Source organism: Lissotriton vulgaris, chromosome 3_1 (assembly GCF_964263255.1).
Source record: "Lissotriton vulgaris chromosome 3_1, aLisVul1.2, whole genome shotgun sequence".
Taxonomy (NCBI): domain Eukaryota; kingdom Metazoa; phylum Chordata; class Amphibia; order Caudata; family Salamandridae; genus Lissotriton; species Lissotriton vulgaris.
The window spans coordinates 1,838,578,858-1,838,589,615 of NC_141689.1; the positions used below are offsets into that span (position 1 = coordinate 1,838,578,858).

Below are 10,758 nucleotides of genomic sequence, written 5' to 3' on the forward strand. Positions count from 1 at the left end.
GTTGTATTACTAGTCTTGTACTAGTTTTGTCCAACAATAGAACAGGGATTTATCGTGCATTATATAGCAGAATCAAATATCAAACTGAGGCAAACCTATACAAATTTCAAAGAATTTTGAAAATGCACCTCTTCTACTCCGCCTTCAGCTCATGAATTCATCACTTATTTCACACCTCGCATTCTACTCAGTATCTTATGAGTTCTATTATTTAACTTGAACGGTAACACACATGAAGGCACGGTTTACTCCATGACAAGGAGTGAATGCCGAAAGGTTCATTTGCTCATTGTTACATTCTCAAAGGTTTTACCATCAAATTATTTACTAGGAGATTTTACAGACCGGACTGTGCATTTTGTGTATTAACTCTTTACTCCATTCCATTTGATCTGTCTGCCCCTCTCCAGCGTTTTGATGCATCAGGTGGGGATTACACACATATATTTCTTTTTAGATCAGGGAGATTAGATGATTTGCCCAGAATCTCACGATATTGAGTCAAGTGCCAAGGTTGGATTTCAAACCCAGGACCCCAAGTTCCAAAGCCAGTAGCTCTAGTTGCAAGGCCACATCTCCTCCTAAAATATATATGCACTACCAAGCTGCATGGGTTTCTTTAATAACTTACTCAAATTTCATAATTCTGCAACAAATGTACAGTTCTGAGAATTCTCACGTGTATTTTCAGAGGTCTACAGGATTATAGCATTCAGTGATATTTGTAAGGATGTTTATCTACTAATATGCACATCAAGAAGTGCCTCTGATTCCACATTGGCACATTAGATAAGAAATACAACTTGGTGGTCATCTTTTTTCAGCGGCCGCGCTAGTTCTATGTTACATGTTGCACAAGTTACTACTTGTGTAACAATATATCTGTAAGAGACATTAGTTAGTGATAGATTTCTTACCTTAGAATAGCCCCAGGCGTCAGAATGGATCCAGAAAGTTTTTCATCACCAGCATCCCTGCGCGCCAGTAGGTGGCGTCATGCGGCTCTGCGTCCGTCGCTGGTGTCGTAAACGCCGAGATGACGTGACAGAGACTACTTAGGCGCCACCCATGCGCGCTGACGTCAGTTCTGTACACTACTTTCCACGCCAGGAACGCAGAGCCATGCAAGAAACGGACTACTGGTACCATGAAACTAGGGCCCTGAAAGGGATGACCTTAACCCCAGAAATCAGTTTGCAGAACGGGGAGAATGGGTGGGGCAGTAAGGAATCTATCACTAACTAATGTCTCTTACAGATATATCGTTACACAAGTAGTAACTTGTACATCTGAACGAGACACGTTAGTGATAGATTCTTTACCTTAGAATAGATACCCCAGCAATACCAACCCCGGTAGTGGGTCTGCAAATAAGATTACACCAGAAAGTCACGGATAACAGAACGGCCAAAGAAGCCGTCTCTCCGGACTTGACTGTCAAGGCAGTAATACAAATGTCCTGCAAGGGAACGCCGCATCCCAATGCAGTAGTGGCTGCTGTTGTCCTGGTGGAATGGGCACCCAGGCCCACAGGAGGCTCCTTCTTAGCCAAAGAGTAACAGCCTGTATGCAGAGACCGACCCACCAAGAGATGGTCCATTTGTGCACGGCCCGACCATTTTTGGCACCCCACGTAGCCAACAAAGAGCTGGTCATCCACCCGGAACTGTTGTGTGCGCTTCAGATAAAACTAAAGCGCATGTTTTGGGTCCAGAAAGTGAAGCCTCTCCCTCTTTTGAATGATGCGGAGGCGGAAAGAAGGTGGGCAAAGTGATGGTCTGCCCGATGTGGAAGGGCATGACAACCTTTGGCAAGAAAGAAGGACGGGTCCTTAAACCATCTAGTCCGGATGAACAGAAAGGAAAGGAGGTTTGGAAGAAAGGGCCTGGAGCTCACTCACTTTTCTGGCAGAGGTGATAGCTACCAGGAAAGCCGTCTTGAGAGTCAGAAAATGCAAAGGACAGTTATGAAGGGGCTCGAAGGGAGCGCACATCAGATATGTCAAGACAAGGTTTAAGTCCCATTTAAGCATAATGAAAGGCACAGGAGGAAAAGTGTGCGTAATGCCTTTCAGGAAACGGTTAACAACCGGAGACTGGAAGCCGTAGAAAGGCGGAGATGGCCGAAAGATAACCTTTGATAGTGCCCAGAGCAGAGCCCTGCTGGGCCAAGGATAAGAGGAACAGAAGGGCCTCAAAAAGAGGGGAAGAAAGGGAATCCACAGCCTTTGCTGTGCACCATGCCACAAACTTGTTCCACCTGCCGGCGTATACCGTCTCAGTGGAGGGACGCCTGGCTGCCAGAATGACATCACAAACTTCAGGAGGAAGATTGAAAGCTGTCAACTGTTACCGCTCAATCTCCATGCATGGAGGTGGAGGCTTGACAGGTTCGGGTGGAGGACCGTCCCCTGCTGCTGCGACAGAAGATCCTCCCGAAGAGGCAGTCGGATCGGGGATCGATCGCCATGTTGAATAGCTCGGGATACCAGTATCTTCGGGTCCAATCCGGAGCCACAAGAATGACTTGGGCCTGGTCGCGCCAAATCTTCTTCAGCACTCTGGGCAGAAGTGGTGTAGGCGAAAAGGCATACAATAGACTGCAACTTCATTCGCGATGAAAAGCGTCGTTGAGCTAGTGCCGCCTTGGAAATTCCAACGCACAGAACTGATGACATTGCGCGTTCTCTTCGGTGGCGAATAGATATAACCAAAGCTCTTCCCACTGCTGAAAGAGACCTTGAGCCACGTCCAAACTCAGACGCCATTCGTGATCCATCAAGCACCGGCGGCTAAATACATCCGCCCTTGCGTTCAGAGAACCTGCCAGGTGTTGAACCACCAAGGTAATGCCTTGATGTTACAGCCATGTCCAGAGGCGCCGAGCCTCCTGACATAGGGTCCAGGACCCCACCCGCTCTGTTTTTTTGCAATACCACATGGCGGTGGTGTTGTCCGTGAACACCTGCACCACACTTCCCCGGACAGAGGAAAGCAATGCCTTTAGTGCAAGTCAGATCACCCAAAGCTCCAAAAGGTTGATATGGAGCCGGGACTCTGCCGGAGACCAGAGGCCTCAGATCCCACCACTCCCAAGTGGCTTCCCATTCCCAGGAGTGACGTATCCGTCCCCACTGTGTGCTCCGGTTGGGGAAAGGAGAGGGATCTGCCACTGACCCAATCACGATTCGTGAGCCACCACTGCAATCGTCGTGCAGTGCCCTCAGAGATCTGGACATGATCGGAAGGTCGCCCTGATGCTGCGCCCACTGGAACTTCAGGTCCCACTGCAGAGCCTGCATATGCCATCTGGCATGTTGCACTAGCAGGATGCAGGAGACCATCAGGCCAGGAGCCGGAGGGTCATCCTGACTGGAACCTGGAATAGAGGCCGAAAGATCAGAATAATAGCCTGAATATCCTGGACTTGCTGCTTGGGAGGATAAACCTGAAACCGCGTCAAATCCAGAACCGCTCTGATGAAGGGGAGCTTCTGAGAGGGACTCAGGTGCAACCTCTGCACGTTGATGGATAACCCTAGCAAGTGCAGGAGGTGGGCCGTAGTCTGAAGGTGGGTGACGACTGCCTGGGGCGAGCCCGCCTTCAACGACAAGTCGTCGAGGTAGGGGATGACTGATACCCCAGACCTGCGCAGGTGAGCTGCGACCACCGCCATCACTTTCATGAACACCCAAGGGGCACTGGTAAGGCCGAAGGGGAGCACGGCAAACTGAAAATGCTCCTGGCCTACTGTGAACCGCAGGTAACGCCGGTGGGCAAGTAGGAGGGGGATGTGAAAACATGCATCATGCAAGTCCAAAGCTACCATCCAGTCTCCAGAGTTGAGGGCAGCCAAGACCTGAGCCAGAGTCAACATCTGGAACTTCTCTTTCCGGAGGAAGCGATTGACGTTCCTGAGGTCCAAGATGGGGCGCAAGCCCCCTTTGTCCTTCTTGGGGACCAGAAAGTAGCGGGAATAACAACCACGTCCTACTTCTGGCCCAAGAAATGCGCTCAATGGCCCCCTTGGCCAAAGGGCCATAACTTGCTGTTGGAGAAGCGCAAAGTAATCCCGCGACATGCGGTGGAACTGAGGTGGCATGGCTGGGGGGGGTAGACTCGAAGGGGAGGGAGTAACCCCTACAGACTAGTTGCAGCACCCGTCTGTCGGAAGTAACAGAACGCCAGTGGGGGAGGGGATGTCGAATCCTCCCGCCCAATGGTGTGTGGTGCACCCCAAATCTCGGAAGGCTTTGAGGCGGATGCTGCGGGAGTGAAGGTGGATTGACGCACGGCGGCCTCCACGGCGCAACGATTTTGGTTCCGCGCACGCTTCTGGCTGAACGAATGTGCACGGGCGCCCCTTCCGCGGCCACGAAAGGAACGAAAGGTAAACGTGGTCGGGCGTGTGGTGGAGAGACCCAAGGACTTGGCTGTAGCCAGAGAGTCCTTGAAACGTTCCAGCGCACTGTCCGCCTTATCGCGAAACAGGCGAGTACCATCAAAGGTCATGTCCATGAGGGAGCTCTGGACATCTCCCGAAAATACAGTGGACCACAGCCAGGCATGCAAATGCAGGGCCACTGTTGTGGAGATTACTCTCCCTAAATAGTACGCAGTGTCGTGGAGAAGTGTGGCTTACTGGTTAGAGGAGGCAGACCTGGAAGCAGAGGTCAGCCTGGGACCAGGGTTCAATTCCCGGCTCGGCGGGGTCTTGAGTCCTAAAAAAAAAAAAAATGTCCATGGACTCGACAATTCTCGCTCCGGTGCCTACTCGATTCATGGGTTCACACTCTGCGACTCCGGGCAATAGCTTGCTTAATCTCCACAACGGCCCTTCGCGGCGGGATGCCTGGCTTTCACCTTGCGGATACCCTGCCGGGGTTATCTCACAGGGGAATACCAGGACGGGTTCCCTAAGCAAGCGCTTAGAGACCAGTTGGCGATTTGCGCTATATAAATTCCTGTACATTTACATTTACATTTACATGTCCAGTCCACACCGAATGGCAAACTTAGCGGAATCCTTACGTTCGGCAACAGCTTGGGGAAGGACAGCCCAAACATTTTCCGAGCACTGGGGCAGCGTCTGCGCCACTGTGTCCCACACCGCGTGAGAGTAGTGGCCTGAATGACCAGGCTCTCCGGAGTCGGATAATTAGTTAAAAAGGCAGGGTCACCCGGTGCCGGGCGATGACGCCAGGCCATGTTCTTGTCCATTGGAACCCTCGTGGCTGGTCTGGACCTGGTGCTCATCAAAACATCCGTCACGGCCTCATTGAATGGGAGCAGAGATTCCGTAGAACTTCCCGCCGTCTGAGGCACTTCAGTAAGAAGGTTGGTTTTATGAGAGATAGTAGGCAGATCGAGGTCAAGGGCCCCAGCTGCTCTACTGAGCACCGCAAAGTAAGTGGCGCCTTCCTCCATGGCAGCAGGAGGAGACATAAAACCCGGCTCAGAGGAGAAGTCAAGGCCACCTGCATCCTCTGATTCATCTGCCCACTCATGTTCGGACTCGCACTGCCTTGCGGCACTGACGGCGGAGCCGAAGGCGGGCAAGGGCCCTCCATTGGGACCGCGGGCCCGTAGGCGCACCGGCCGGAGCCCTAGGCCTGAAAAGGCGGTCCATGGCAGCAAGAAACTCTTGCACCTGGCCCAGAGTCGCCGACAGACCCAGATAAGGTGGGTAGGCCGCTGGACTCCTACGCTCCAACAGAGCAGCAGGGGAAGAACCCCTGGCCCCCTCGTCCGCATCCGGAGATAGACGAGGGGACGTCGGAGAGCGAACACGCTTCTTCGACTTCCTTTTGTGACGTCTCTTACCCGATTCCAAGGGCGAAGACTTAGACCTCGAGGAGCGATGCGGATGGCTCAGCGGACGGTCCCTTGAGCGACCCCTGGACCTTGAACGACGCGGAGACAACTGCTGGGCGTCCAGCAGCTTTCGGGACCGCTCCCGCAAAGCCTTCGGAGCCATGGCCAGAGCGTTGGGACATGACCGAGAGTCATGGTCGCGCTCCAGACAGTAGAGGCAAACGTCATGGGGGTCTGCCACCGACATCGTACGGCGGCAGGACCCACAGCATTTAAATCCAGGCATCCCTACTTGGCACCAGGAGTCAAAGACTCAAAAAGAGGAGTTACAAAAGTCTCAAAAAAGTTAGTAAAACAGTGACTAGGGTACGTGCTCTAACCGGATCTGCGTTTGCTGGTGCGGAAAAAGAAAAAACTCACGTCCTTGGCATGGGTGCGCCTAAGTAGTCTCCGTGATGTCATCTCAGCGATTTCGACACCAGCGACGGACGCGGAGCCACACGACGCCACCTACCAACGCGCAGGGGTACTGCTGACGAAAAACTTTCCGGATCCAGTCTGATGCCTGGGGATATTCTAAGGATAGGAATCTATCACTAACGTGTCTTTTTTAGATTCTATTTCTAATAGTTGTGTGCAATACTGGACTCCAAAGATAAATAAGAATACAGACAAACATAGGTCTGTATATAGACTAAACTTTTGTTCTGCAGAGCTAAGTAAAGACACTGAGGTCAACCAGGTTTGAGTATCAGCAGCTAGGTCTCCAAAATCATGAACCTCCGCTCTCCTGGCAGTGGACACCTTGCTTTTTGTGCTATTCAGGAAAGTTTTGTTTTAAATGCGAATGTATCTGTTTTGAAAAATATTAATAAAGTACTTTGAAATAAAAAATAAAAATTTTAAAAACCAAGCTTCCGAAGCAAGAGTTTGCTTTCAAAAAATGAAACAAAATCTATTACTGTTACCTTATGCTCAGAGGACTTTCTCCCTGTGCACTGGTTCACATTATTTGATATCCCTGCCTGGAAGTACCATGCCTAACCTGGAAGTCCCAGGGACAGAACCCAGTGAAGGTCGCCATGCCCTAAGCAAAAATTCAATCAGACATGCCATCCTGACTGCTGGTAGACATGTACCAGGTGAGAGGTTTCCAACAGCAGAGCAAGCTTAGGCTCCACTGTTAGAAACCCAGAAGTTCACCCCTCCACTTTTAAATGCGGTATGGAAACCGTGAGTTTGGTGGCAACAACCAGCTTTTCTTGGGGAGCACGTTGCATACATTAAATAACCCATTCTATATGTTAATACATTTATATTCTTGCAGCCTCATTCTTATGGCTGGATGGTGGACTTAATTGCACGTCTAGCATGCTCTGAACCGCACACATTTGCTATTCCTGCCTTTGTTTAGCACAGGTAGCAGCACCAGAAATCTACATGAGCTAGAAAGATTAATGAGAGCAGTGCTTGATAAATAGAAGGACAAAAACGAGGGAGCGTGCCAGCAGTGTAAATACACCCTGACGAGGCACTGCAGATCTCTGGTCCACACTAATAGTTATTATGGGTCACTATATCAGAAGTACATTTCAGGGCCACACTTCATGAAATGTGCACTCAAACAAGCAAACACTGCCTTGACTTTGTCCTAAAGGCAGACATTTATACTATTCTGTGCTTACATGGATTGCTACAAGACAGAGCCTCTTGATTATCATTCACTGGTCTAGTGTTTTCCTTGCTATGCCGGGAGGTGAAGGAAATAGAACTATTCGAAGATAATCTCAGTAAACACACACAGTAATTAAGTAACTGTGCAGCTTCTACAGGGTAAAAGAAACCAAATTAGCCCACAGTCATAAAAAATCCTAACCAGTGGCGGCCAGCATGGATCTGGGGTGGTGCGGCAGTCGAGGAGGTGAGGCATAAATGTAAAAAAAAAAAAAATTCCCTTACCTCTTCGCCGCTGTGTTCCACATCATCTATCCTCCGCCGAACAGGAAGCAGCCAGGCTACCCTGAACGAATCACAATGCTGCAATGCATCGGTGTAATTGGCTCCCTAACTGGTCTGGGTTCCATGGTTTGGTGCTCAGACGGGGACTGAGAGCCTGGGCATGTTCTCCAGGCAGGCTGTAATGCAGCCTGCATGGAGAAAATGCTAAAGTGCGCACTGTTTGGCAGGCCTGAGAGGGCCAGTCAAAACAACATGCGCACCTTACTGCCTCACCTGCTCTGTCAGCAGAGCAGTCGCAGCCTCATGCTGCTGCTGCAGGGAAGAATACAATTATAATAACCGCATTACTATCATTTTATTTTTATTTTATTTTACTGCTGCTGTGCTGCAGTGGGGCGACACTCCTTTTCCTTAGCGGAGAGCCGCCACTGATTCCTTACCATTTACAAGGTCAAGACAAAAAACAATATGAGAAGTTCTTTACGTGAAAACGGTGCAGAGTTGACTTGCAAGTGGCAGAGGCCATCTTTCTGTACAGTTAATTGGTTATTGCCCACCTTTTGTAAGAAAACTGAACAGGCAGTATATTTCATTTTATTAAACCAGGAATTTTGACAGTATCCAAACAATCTACTTATCCTCATGAAAACTGTATAAGTAGACGAATTCAAACTCACTTCACTACCAGCTGGCCACAATAAGGAAACAAGCTACAGCCGAAAGTGTTCAAAAGAGTGCTAATTGATCTTAGAGTTGACTTTCTGGGCTAAATTTCCTTGTTGCATACAGATGATGGCTTTTTTTATTTGAAAAAAATCGGTCATGTTAAAACATGAACCAAAGTAAGTGGTTCAAAGGAAAATTATCCAGATTTCCACAAGCCTCGACACTGCTCTAAGGTAACGAGTGGCAAGAAGGATGGCAAATGTAGTTTCTGTGATCTCATGTGCATTTGGAATTGGGATATAAACTATTTACGCTGCATACTGTAGGCAACAAATATTAATTTATACTAGCGAGAAACATTGCATTAGCTGGCAACATTTATTTCCACCAGTCTTTAAAATGTTGACCTATGAAGTAACCACGTACCTGAGAAGGCATACAAAAATGGCAATACACAAGGATTTTAACAAATATCATCACATCCCAAGAAGCCGTCCAAAACAATAACTAAATCCCAGCGATCAACATCTTCTGCATAAAACGCACAACAGTCATGCTTTCCACATTAAATGTACTACTGTTGCATCCAAGACTTAGCCATACTCAAAGAAATCCTCAATTTCGATCTTTGAAAACATGCTCTTCAATATCTTGTCTGAAATTTATAGTTTTTTTTATCTTTTGTGTTCAGAAATAATTAGTAACAAACGTTAGAGGAATATCTTTTCTGAAAGACAGTAGCCAGGGGGTTCTTCCATGTGGATAATGGACTTGACTTCAGACAGGGCGAGCTGTCAAGTTTAAAAGCCTAATTGGTGAGGATGGAGGTTGCCAAAAGTGAAAGAAGGATCATTCAGCATGATATGCTCTAGTATTTCACTCCACTTCATGTGCAATCATCAAAGAAGGAGTTAGTCTAAACAACTTCACAAACCACAGCTGAATGCCAACTTAGAGTTTTAATACTTGTGAAAGAACAATGCTTAATGGTCGTCGTCTTTCACGACCAATTCCGTATTTCATCGCACCACAATAGCCCTCTGCAACAATTACATAACATTGCTATACCTAGAGTACATAAAAGTCTTGGTTATAACGCTCCCCGAGGTCGTAGTGAAGGAACACATTAAAAGCTTCTTAAGAAACCAGACTACTAATGCAATGAAATAATGGCTCTACACTTTTCAGCACTCGGAAGAGGAAGCACTGTAAAGAAGCGCAGGCCCATCAATAATTTCACGTCTACTAAACTGTATTTAAATGGCAAGATTTTGCTATACAGCATTAGAGCTAACACCCACTTATAGTTGTCAAGGATTCATTCATAATAGAATCCACAGAAAAACTGCATCATCCACATACTTTGTCGTTTAGTCTAACTGACCTGTCATTCATATCACCCTTAACATTATTGCTGCAGTACTCAAATGATTAGTATTTTTTTTTTAATCTCTATTGAACAAATAAGCAATCCACTCTTTCGTGTACAAGAATCATGCAAATATATGATAAGCAACAGTGGGAGCACTATCTGGAAAACAAACAGTCGTGCAGTGGGATTTCGGACGCTATATATCATACATTGCAATTTTGCTCTTAATCAAACCATAAGTATAATAATGTAATGCAAACAAAAACAAATAACAGATATACAATAAAAAAAAATAAAAAATCATATGTGCGAGAGAGCAGATCAATTAGTACATCAAATGTCCCAAGAATAGTACCGTCATTTGACAAGGGCAAACACCATTACATTTTGATTCAGGCCAGGTTGCAGTGAGCACTAAGTGAGAAGAAACATCTTTCTACAGGAATACAGTCAAAGTACAGGTCATCTTATGAAACACCCATGCAATCCGTGAGTACAACAAACAGCTTGGCCTGTCGTGCAGTCCTAACATATCGGATACAAAAATAGTGGTGTAATCGGCCACAGTGCAGCCATGCAAGCCAATCTAGCACACCCCCTCCGTTACAATGGAGTTAATCGATTGAGACTGTTTTTCCTGAGTACGTTACGCAATATACGTGCGATATGGCCCCCATATGTCCACTGGTCGGGAAGCAGACGGAATCTGATCGGAGTATTCCACACTGTTGACATTGCAGTAGGCCATGCTGCGAAGCCAAGCTTGAGCGCTGGGAGCGCGTCTAGCGCACCAGAGCAGTGCTATCTCTCTTTTTGCCAATAGAAAGCCAATGTCCGCCAATTTGCGGGAAGAACGTGGGAAATTGACGACATAGCCCAGTAGCGCTATTTCAGGAGTGGGCAGCAACTCCAAGTCCAATATGTCATCCAAAATACGGTGTACCTGAA

At 47.7% G+C, this 10,758-nt stretch overlaps 1 protein-coding gene across 1 annotated transcript in view; it reads right to left on the bottom strand.

The window, feature by feature from the left end:
- Positions 1 to 10,758, bottom strand: part of LRBA (LPS responsive beige-like anchor protein) — a 2,444,222-nt gene that overhangs the window by 1,519,591 nt on the left and 913,873 nt on the right. The gene's annotated exons all lie outside the window — the stretch shown is intronic.